At 42.9% G+C, this 11,774-nt stretch overlaps 1 protein-coding gene across 1 annotated transcript in view; it reads right to left on the bottom strand.

The window, feature by feature from the left end:
* HHAT (hedgehog acyltransferase) overlaps positions 1-6,154 on the bottom strand; it is a 306,476-nt gene extending 300,322 nt beyond the window's left edge. The window contains exon 1 of the mRNA XM_043568904.1: positions 5,978-6,154. The gene's annotated coding sequence lies outside the window, so the exon portion shown is untranslated. The remainder of the gene's footprint in view (positions 1-5,977) is intronic.
* Between the last annotated feature and the right edge of the window lie 5,620 nt (positions 6,155-11,774).

Raw genomic sequence — 11,774 nt, forward strand, 5'->3', positions numbered from 1 at the left:
ACCCAGGCACCCCTCTTTTTGTTCAGCGATATGGGAGGCTCATCCATGTTGTCTATGAGTCAATAATCTGTTCATCCTCATTACTAAAGAGTATTCCACTCTATAAACTACTATCCATTCTACTGTTGATGAACATGTGGGTTGTTTCCAACTTGGGGCCAGTATGAATAGTACTGTTCTGTCCATCCTCTTACACGTCTTTCAGCACACATATATATGCTTTTACTACTGTGTTTATCTGAGGATGGAGCCGCTGGGTCATAGGAGATGTGTATGCCCAGCTTTAGTAAATGATACACCAATTTCCAGAACATTTGCGCTAATTGTCATACCCATCAGCAACGTATGAGAGTTCCAGTTCACCCATTACCCAACCAGGACAGGTATCCCCCACTTTTTGAAAGTTCAGGTTATGCCACTCCACTTTTACAAAAGACCTACATTAGTACCCGTTTTTGTTAACCAAAAGAAATCCCAAGAAAATTTTCACTTTTACGAAAAAAAGGCAAAAAGAGAAAATGGCATTGTGTTTGTTTTGCATCCAAGCACCCCAAGCAGCAAAAGTGGCCCCCCTCAAGCTCCTTCCCAGGGAACTACACTGAGCATCTCAGCATCATGCCATCAGAGCTTTAAATTGTATCTGTGGGCATCTGTGCTCGATCTTGATTTACTTCATGCATTCACTAGCAAAATGTGTCCTAAGGTACCAGAAATGCCTAGAGGCACCTGGGTGGCTCAGTTGGTTGGGCATCCAACTTCCACTCACGTCATGATCTCACAGCTCCTGAGTTTGAGCCCCATGTCAGGCTCTGTGCTGACAGCTCAGAGCCTGGAGCCTGCTTCAGATTCTCTCTGCCTTTCTCTCTGCCCCCACTCCTGCTTGCGTGCATGTGTTCTTTCACTCTCAAAAATAAACATTAAAAAAAATTTTTTTTTAAGAAAAAGCCTAAAAGGGGTTATTTTGGGGGTCTGGGAGTGCTCAAAAATTTTTCCATATAAATTAATGGTTAATTGCTTCTTCGCTTCAGGTTACAAAAGATTTCACAAGAACAATCTGCTTTCAGATATTGAGGGAAGCCTGTACTTAGTCTGCCTTTTTTTTTTTAATATTAATTTTTAAGAGAGAGAGAGCACAGGCAGGGGAGGGGCAGAGAGAGAGAGAGAGAGAGATAAATCCGGAGCAGGCTCCAGGCTCTAAACTGTCAGCACAGAGACCAATATGGGGCTCCAACTCAGGAATGGCAAGATCATGACCTGAGCCAATGTCAGACACTCAACCAACTGAGCCACCTAGGCGCCCTTCACAGTCTGCTTTTAACCACTCTGGTGAGTATAGAGTGATGGCCCACTCTAATTTTAATTTGCATTTCCCTAATTACTAATGAAGTTAACCCTCTTTTCATGTGTTTAAGAATTGGGAGATCCTCGTTTAGGAAGTGACTTGCCCATTTTTCTACTGGGCTGTCCATTTTTTTCTCAATGATTTGTAGTTGTTTCTAAATTCTGGGTATAAGTTCTTTATTGGATATATGTATTACAAATATTTTCACCTATTCCCTAGCTTGCCAGCTCACTCCCCTTATGGATTCTTTAGATGAACAGAAGTTCTTACCAATATTTTCCATTTTGTGTACTATTCAATAAATCTTTGACTGTCCCTAGGTAATGAAGGTATTTTACTTTGCTTTCTTCTAGAAATTTTATTATTTCAGCTTTCGCATTTAGGTGTAAGATACAGCTTGATTAATGTTTGCATATGGGATGACATGATTAAGATTCACTTTGTCCATATGAAGATCCAATTGGCCCAGCATTATTCACCGAACTGGCCATCGTTTCTCCACTGCACTGTGTTGTCACTTTTGTCACAAACCACACATGTGTGAGCCTGATTATGGATTCTCTACTCAGTTCCATGGTCTGCCTAGCATTGTGCCAATACCATATTAACATAACACATATTGATCTAGTCGTCCAAATTTGCTTTTTCTTAGATTGCCCAGAATTTCCAAATAAATTTTAGAACTGGCTTATCAACTTCTCTTTTTAAGAAATCTGCTAGAATTGTGACTGGGATTGTACTAAAGCTGTAAATTTATTTTTTTTTTAATTTTTTTTTTCAACGTTTATTTATTTTGGGGACAGAGAGAGACAGAGCATGAACGGGGGAGGGGCAGAGAGAGGGAGACACAGAATCGGAAACAGGCTCCAGGCTCTGAGCCATCAGCCCAGAGCCTGATGCGGGGCTTGAACTCACGGACCGCGAGATTGTGACCTGGCTAAAGTCGGACGCTTAACCGACTGCGCCACCCAGGCGCCCCAAGCTGTAAATTTATTTTAAGAGCAATGACATACCCTCCATTTTATTTAAATCTTTAATTGTTCGCAATGTTTTAGCTTGCAAAAAGTTATCATGTATCAGTGTTGGATTCTATCAAATATTTTTTCTCTTTATTTGAATGTGGTTAATTACATTTATTTTCTAATGTTAGCCAAAGTTTACATTCCTAGAATAAGTCCAAATTGGTCACGGTTTAGCATCCTTCTTAGACTGTTAGATTTGATTTACCAATACATCATTTTGCATCTTTTCTGTGGGACTATGGCCTGTAATTTTCTTGTAATGTCCTTATCAAGCTTTAGTAACAAGGTTATGCTGGCCTCATAAAAGCAGCCAGGGAGTGTTCCCTCTTTTTCTTTTTTTTTGTTTGTAATATTTCCTTTATAAAGCCATGTAGGCTCAGAAATTTTTCTTTGGAAAGGATTTTAACTCCAAATGTCATTTCTTTAATAGATACAGGAGTATTCAGCTTTTATCATGTCTTAGATAGGTGTTTTATTAAAAAGTGCCCATTTCGGGGTGCCTGGGTGGCTCAGTTGGTGGAGTGGCCAACTCTTGATTTCGGCTCAGGTCATGATCCCAGGGTCATGGGATAGAGACCCACGTCAACCCCCTGCTTGGAATTCTTTCTCTTCCTCTGCCCCTCTCCCCTGCTTGTGCATGCGCACTCATGCACGCATATGCGTGCGCGCTCTATGTGTGTGTGTGTGTGTGTGTGTGTGTGTGTATAAAAATAAAACATTTTTAAGGCCCATTTCATCTGAATTTTCAGCCATTACCAAAACTATTCACAAAAACACCTTAAAATCTTTTACATGTCTGTGGAATATACAGTGATAACACCTTTTTCTTCTCTGGCACTGGTAATATCATACACCATTAAGGTTCATACCCACTCTCAAAACAACAACAACAACAACAACAACAACAACAAAAACCTCCCCTGGGGGTGCCTGGGTGGTTCAGTCAGTTGGGCGTGAGTCACTCACATCTCATGGTTTGTGAGTTCGGAGCCCCGCATCGGGCTCTGTGCTGACAGCTCAGAGCCTGGAGCATGCTTCGGATTCTGTGTCTACCTCTCTCTCTCTGCCCCTCCCCTGTTCATGCTCTCTAAGATGAATAAACTTAAAAAAAAATTTTTTTTTTAAATAACCTCTCCTGTACTATAGGACACACATCCACTATCACAAGAATATTCTCCAGCAGCATTATCCATAGAAGACGCAGAGCAAGTGGAGTATGTAAACAATCCAGCAATTCCCTCTCAACAGCTATTATCACCAGAAACAACCACACCTGAGTAAAAGGAGACACTAACTGAAAGTTAATAGGTATTTATAATGCTCTAGGGTGGCCAGCAAGCACTCAGAAGAAAAACACCAAGTAGGGTTTGTAACCTAGGATACCCACCCCCAAGGGGGCCATAGGGAAAATTCAGGGGGCCATGAACCTATAATTCTCTCATACATCTTTATTTTCATGAACCTCTAACTGAAATGCAGGATTTCATTTACTATACACGTGGACAACAAACTATACTAATAAGAGCAGTTCTGGCAACTTTGTCACCAGTAAAAGTCAGATGCCTTCATACCATAGTGCACCTGCTGCAAATACCTCAAAATATCATTTAGTGCACCTCCAGTCCACCTGGAGGACTCGGTTGAACGTCCAGCTTCAGCTCAGATCATGATCTAGCAGTTTGAGTTCAAGACTCACGTCAGGCTCTGTGCTGACAGCTCGGAGCCTGCAGCCTGCTTTGGATTCTGTGTCTCCCTCTCTCTCTGCGCCCCCCTTCAAAAATGGATTAAACATTAAAAAAAAATTTTTTTTTTCTAGGGGAGCCTGGGTGGCTCAGTCGGTCAAGCATCCGACTTTGGCTCAGGGCATGATCTCATGGTTTGCGAGTTTGAGCCCTGCGTGGGGCTGTATGCTGACAGCTCAGAGCCTGAAGCCCACTTTGGATTCTGTGTCTCCCTTTCTCTCTGCTTCTCCCCTGCTCACACTCTGCCTCTCTCACCTTCAAAAATAAACAAACATTCAAAAAATAATTTGAAAATTGGCTTCTCCAGGGGTGCCTGGGGGGCCCAGTGGGTTAAACATCTGACTCTTGGTTTCAGCTCAGGTCATGATTCATGAGTTTGAGCCCTGCATCAGGCTCAGCACTGACAGCACAGAGCCTGCCTGGGATTGTCTCCCTCTCTCTCAAAAAAATAAACATTTTTTTTTAAATTGGCTTCCCCTAACTCCAAAAAGGTCCATGGCAACCCTCCCCCCCCCCAAAAAAAGGGGGAAAAATCTACAAGGAATCAAGGATTTCACCCTAAGTTAGGAACTCTAGTGCAACAATTAAGGAGCACCTCACCTTGGCCAGGCACTGAGCTGCAAGCAGGAAACACACTGATAAGTAGTACCACCTAGGCTGGCCAGTTCCTGATGTTACCAGAGTTCCCACAAACATCTAGCCTCCCACAATAACTGCTCTCTCCAGAGACTTGGCCTTCACCTTAAATTAGTCTATCTAACCTGCTTCCCAAGGAGGGAGCAAAATAAGCAGTAGATACAGTACAGGCTTTGATCTAGAAAAGGGAGTGTAAAACTCGGCCCTGAAATTTACCAGTTTGTGCCACGGGCATCTCCTCCGAGTCTTTTCTTCTGCTGTGAAAAGGGATAACACCATCTATCCTCCCCAGTGGTTTTAAGGTTTAAAAATAATGGGTTTAAAGCACCTGACAAGCGCATCGTCATTGTTAATATTAGTTGAATCGTTCAGGTCAGAACTCACCGTCCCTATCCTCTACTAATTACAGGGACTGCCACAGAGAAAAGTGAGAATTATCACAGGAAAGATGGAGCATTACGAATGGAAGGAAAAAAACACTGTACTTATAAAAACCACCACCTCCTCAGTGAAGCCCTTCTTCTCTTGTTCCCATCGCACTTAATCAAGTAAGTACTTGTTAGCACCTAAGTGCCTAGCTCTGCGAATGAATGAGGAATACAACATAGAAATATTGAGTCTCATTTCCATAAAACGCAAACCACCGAGGACGCCAACTTCTAGTTGGCCCTGATCCAAGAGCAAGGAACCAAGGAAGCAGCACATTTCTTAACACCAAGGCCACCCCAGTACCTGGCCCGCCCACTTTGGTGAGAACTGCGGGGAGGAGGGCCTTTCCAAGTAAAGACCGGTGCCCCTGGAGGCTAGACTTCGAAGAGGGAAACTGAGTCTGAAGAATAGAAAGCAAAATAAATCTCTAACATTGGGCTGGGGGGGCGGGCACTGGAGCCGCAGCAGTAGGGCAGGCGCACGTCTAACACCGCCGAGGAGACCAGCGGGAACCGGGGGCCAAGCCCGGGGAGAAGCCGCTGGCGGGGACGTGCGCGGACTCGGCGGGGCCTGCGGGAGCCCCGCCACCGCGCCCGGAGGCCTGCCTGGCACGGGGCGCAGGGCCAGCCGCCTTTGTCTCCACCGCGCGACAGGGAGCCTCCTCTGCCCCGCCCCCGGGCGCGGAAGCAGGAACCCGGGTAGGAAACGGAAAGCTCCTGGAGCATTTGTTTCTCAAGGGAGTACACCGAAGCACGAAAGTCAACACCTAACCTCCCCGGGACCCGCTGCGGTCCCCGGCTACCAACCTCCGGGCTGTCCCGGGCAGCGGCGGCGGCGTTCACGCGCGCCACGAGTCCCCAACAACCCTCTCGGCACTTCCGAGTCCCGGCGGCTGCGGCGGCGGCCCGCTTCCCGGGAAGCCGCCCTCTTCCCCGGGAGCGGCGGTTGGAGGAGCTGCCCGGCGCACGTGCTCGGAGAGCGCGCCCCCGCCGCCGCGCCCGCGCGCCCTCGGCTCCGGGCGGCCCGGCTCGGACACGCGCGGCGCTCCGGGAACGGGGACGGCCCGCCTCTCGTCTCGGGGTGTGCGGGGCTCCGACGGAAGGGGACCTCCGAACTCCCCGGCTCGCCCGCGCGGGGAGGGCCCGGGTTCCTGTGCTGAGCGGCGCGCTGGCCTGTCCCCTAACCGTTTGCTAGTTGCAGGCTAGCACTTTCGGAGCGGAAGTCACCTGAAACTCCAGGTGGGCTCTAAATCCAGCCCAGTGATCCCCACGGGCGAGAGGAGGTGGCTTGGTGGAGTGGAAAGAGGGCGGCCTTTGCGGCCCGGCTGCTTGACCCTCTTGCCGGGTGAACTTAGCCCCTGTGAGCCTCCCAGCCCTCCTCCGTCTAGCGGAAATAAGCTCCCCTGCTTTCCTGGAGAATAAGTAAAGACCGAATGGGATGAACGGTATCACCTGTAAAGCAATTTACGAAGATAATCACCACTGCAAAACTGTATGCCAGTGATTTAGAATGGGCTATAAAAACTAGAAGCGACTTCTGAGCGCTGTTACCCAGAAGACGCCAAGTCTGCCAGAGTTGCACAGATTTACCTGAGCAAGAGAATCACCTGGACTCTTGTTAAAATCAGAGGCTTCTGGATCCCTCTTCGAACCAATGGAATCAGACTCCCCAGGGAAGGGGTGTCTCAGGTGGCTCTATGTAAGTGTGGATAACTCTGCCTTAGGCAGCAGGGAAACACAAAGACTCTAACTTTAATCTAGCAATCATTGAAATAGTTCAGGAGGTTATCTTTCTGATTGCAATATTCTCTGAGAAACTAGAGTATAAACTCTCTCAGAACAGGAACTATCCTCTCTTTCAGCTCCCACCATCCCTGTTCCCAACGGCTAATATATGATGGTGTTAGGTAAGCAGGTGTTAATATTCTAGCCCCAAGTAGAAGTGCCCGATGTATCAAATAAAAACACAGGCTGCCCAATTAAAATTGAATTTCAGATGAAGAGCCAAAACTTTTGTAGAATCAGTATGGCCCATGCAACATTTGGGATATACTTACACTTTAAAAAGTATTCGTTGTTCATCTGAAATTCAGTTTAATTGGGCATTTTATCTGGGAACCCGCACCCTCACAGAAGAGAGTGATAGAGTAACAGCTCAGGTAGTGGCAGACTCAGGGACAGGAATGAGATTCCTACCTTATTTCTAAATGACATTAGCAGACAATAATGTAGGTTCCCTGTCATTTACACTTTAACCCCTTTCTACACAACATATTCACCTGAAAATAAATAAATAAATAAATAAATAAATAAATAAATAAATAAAGGCAGATGTAATCCTAGGTAAATTAGAAACATCAGTCAAAAATAGTCAAAAAGTAAAGGGAAGCAATAGACTAGGAAAAGTATTTGCAGGCACTATGATACAGAGTGTTAGTATTATATATGGATTAAATAGGAACTCATTTGAAGTCAATTGCAGATGAGCAAGTCACAGAAATAAGGAATCCAGTAAAAAAAAAAAATAGTTGGGATATACAATTAGGAAACAAATATATTGCAAAAAGCTTCAAGAAATGCAAAGTAAAATAAGAACACATTTTCACGTACCAACTTGGCAAAAATTAATAAACGACATTAAAGACTGGCAAAGGTGCTGTGGGATAGCACTCACACACAACTTTTTAGGTAGGTAATGAATTTGGTAATATCAAAACCCTTCCAATGTATCAAAACTCCTAATGTTTAAACTTTTTGAATTCTGTTTATGGGAATAAATCCAAAGGAAATTATACATAATGTAGAAAAATGCTCTTTGTGAACAAAGATTTTAGTTTTAACTTCTATCATTTAATTTATTTAATCACAAGGAAAATATACGATAATGTATCTGAATTTTCCAAAAATAAAGAAGTAGAAATTAAACTAAAATATATGCACTCTTCAATCTACTAGATACACAGGTTTTTAAAATAATGGTTACTGTTCATGTATAATATGACCAGACTATATATTTTTTTAAAGCTGTGTGTGGAAAAAAGACTGGAAATGACTAGAAAGGAAATAAGGTTAAATTTGGGTGGTGGGACTTGCTTTATTTTTAATTTTTACACATTTTTTATTAAACACAAATTAATTTTATAATAGAAGATTAATGTGTTACCCCTGAAAAAAAACAAACAAAAACTTTTCTTACCATAAAGTTAGTTTTATGGACTCTAGAATCTCACTTTTACATAATCATATACTGAATGTTGAGGCTGTCTAAATATTAAAAGCTCCTTAAAACATTTTCCCTAAAGATAAACACCTTAACAAACTCTGCATGTTATCTGTTAACCTAGGGACTATCCTTAGCCAATTCCTAGTCCTGTGCTGAATTTCTCAACTTAGTCAATCACATAAGTGTATGCAAATTAAAGTGCCATAAATATTTCATAAAATTCAGCAAGTCATATGAGGCCTTGGGTTTTTCTCCCCTTGAATTACGTTCTGAAAAGGGACAAGCTTAATAGCTTTGACCTTTTTATTTTTTATTTTTTGGTAGTAAAATACACACATAACATTTACCATCTTAACCATTTGTAAGGGTACAGTTCAGTAGTGTTAAATTCATTCACAATGTCATGCAACTCTAGACTCTTGCAACTCTGTACCCATTAAACAGTAACTCTCTGCTACCCTCAACTCCGGGCAGCCCCCATTCAACTTTCTGTCTCTGAATTTGACTTCTCTAGGCACCTCATACACATCAACCATACAGCATTTGTCCTTTTGTGAGTGGCTTATTTCACTTTGTATAATGCCCTTAAGACTTAGCCTTGCAGCATGTGTCAGAATTTCCTTCCCTTTCAGGCTGAATAATGTTCCACTGTATGTATATACATTTTTATCCATTTATCTGTAGGTGGACACTTAGTCCTTTCTACTTTAGAAAGGATTCATACTGTTATGAATCATGCTTCTATGAACATGGGGATACAAATATCTCTTCTCTGAGACTCTGCTTCCAATTCTTTTGGATATATACCCAGAAGCAGAATTGCTGGATCACATAGTAATTCTATTTTTAATTTTTTGTGGGATCACCATACTATTTTCTATAGCAGGGGCACCATTTTACATTCCCACCAAGAGTGCCCAAGGATTCCAATTTCTCCACCTCCTCACCAATGCTGTTATTTGCGGCTTCGTTTGTTTTTTGATAGCAGCCGTCCTAATAGGTGTGAGGTAATATCTCATTGTAGTTTTGATTTGCATTTCTCTAATAATTAGTGAGGTTGACCATCTTTTCGTGCGCTTATTGACCATTTACATGTCTTCTTTGGAGAAATGTCTATCCAAGTCTTTTGCTTGTTTCTTAATCAAATTATTTGTCTTTTTGTGGTTGAGCTGCAGTTCTTTCTATTATTTGGGATGTTAACCCCTTATCAGATACACGATTTACCGGTATTTTCTCCTTTTCCACGGGTTGCCCTTTCACTCTGTAGCCTGAGTCCTTGGATGCACAGAAGATTTTAGTTTTGATGAAGTCCAGTTTATGTAGTTTTTCCCTTTGCTTGCCTGGGCTTTTGGTGTCATATCCAAGAAATCATTGCTAAATCTGCTGTCATGAAGCTTTTCTCCTACGTTTTCTTCTTTTTTTATTTTTAAATTTTTTTTTAACATTTATTTATTTTTGAGACAGAGGGAGACAGAGCATGAACGGGGGAGGGTCAGAGAGAGGGAGACACAGAATCTGAAACAGGCTCCAGGCTCTGAGCTGTCAGCACAGAGCCCGACGCGGGGCTCGAACCCACGGACCGTGAGATCACGACCTGAGCCGAAGTCGGCCGCTTAACCAACTGAGCCACCCAGGCGCCCCCCCCCCCCACGTTTTCTTCTAAGAGTTTTATAGTTTTAGTTCTTAAGTTTTGGTGATGGATCCATTTTGACTTAATTTTTGTATATGGTGTAAGGTAAAGGTCCAAATTTATTCTTTTGCATGTGAATATCTTTTGCATGCAGTTTTCTCAACACCATTTGTTGAAAAGCACAGACATCTTTTAAAGGCCAGGGTTTAGAGTGAGGGGTATTGTCTGGGACTTAACACCAGGAGAAAAGTTGGGGTTATTTAGAGGAGGGGAGAAAAAAGGGGAGGATTTTCTTCCCTTCTCTCCAATACTTCACACATATGCGGAAATGAGGCTTTCAAAGATCTGCGCCAGCCTTTGAGCAAAAGTATCAGAGTTCTGGGGCTCCCTGACTTGGAGCTGAAGCAGCCACTCCCAGGGCCAGAAAGCCAGAGCTGCCTTCCCTTGGAAGGCTTTTGTGAAGACAGAGAGAATCCTCCCTGGAGTTGAGAAGCAAACTGAGGCTAAAGTAAATTGACCAAAATTAATGAAAATTGAAGTTTGAAAAGGGAAACTAATCTGTATTTCTTTAAGAACAAATGTATCAAAATTAGTATGTAAATGTGGGTAATTAACGGTCAGTCACTTTTTATGCCATTATTTTAATCCCAAATTGTCAATCAGGCCTGCACTGGGTGTGCTTTCTCTCTGATCCTATCCAGACAGGCAGCCACTGTCCACACTGCAGGGCTGGTACTTAGGAAAGATTAGCCAGGCCAACTCTTCTTTGTGAATTCAGCGATGACTTAGCCATAGAAATAATATCCCTTAAACAGGGGCACAAATAGTTGTTAAGACTTAATTGATAAAGGCTGAAAGATAAAGGACAGAATTTCTAATTATGAAGTTCCAGGCACAGGCATTCATGTGGAGCTATTGAGAAGCATTAAGGGCTTTCCCAACCCTCACCACGGGGCACAGGCTCTCATCTGTTCCACCTATAAGGATGTTGGCGCTGGTTTATGGTGATCCCCAATAGTCAACATCAAACAAGCATTTCTTTGTCCAGCCTCTACTTTACACACAGCACAAAACTAAATGCTAGGGGACTTTTGTTGGTTGTTTTTGTTTTTGTTTTTAATGAAAAAAAAACAAACAAAAAAGACTTGCCTTGCAGGAAGTTGCAGCCTAGCTGGGAACTCACCAAGTATACACAAAACAACTAGTAAATGAGGAGCGCATCTGAAATAATACAGTTCATACTACCCACATATGCTCAAGAATGCAGTCATATCAATAGCCTGCACAATGCAGAGCACTGTTCAATGTCCTCTTATCCAAGAACACTTCCCTGACCACCCTGGTAAAATTAACCCCTGCCCAGATACTTTCTATTTCATTGTATTATTCTTTTATATTCTCCTAGAACACTACCACTCTCTGAACTTGTCTTGTTTTTTTTTTAAACATGTTTATTATCTAACTCGGCATTATTCAGAGTACTTGGAAGACATAATATATTAGTAGATTGTAAAATAAAGCTATGGGTCCCAGCAGACTTAATTTTTTTTAACAAAATAGAATACAGGAGAATAGAGAATCAAATATGATAGCAAAGGGTAGATAATATGAGAACACACCACTGGATTTTAATAAAGGATTGTGAACTTTGGGGGCACCTGGGTGGTTCAGTCGGTTAAGCATCTGACTTTTGATTTTGGCTCAGGTCATGAGCTCAGGGTAGTGAGATCGAGCCCTACATTGGGCTCTGC

This window comes from Prionailurus bengalensis, chromosome E4, assembly GCF_016509475.1.
Source record: "Prionailurus bengalensis isolate Pbe53 chromosome E4, Fcat_Pben_1.1_paternal_pri, whole genome shotgun sequence".
NCBI lineage: Eukaryota > Metazoa > Chordata > Mammalia > Carnivora > Felidae > Prionailurus > Prionailurus bengalensis.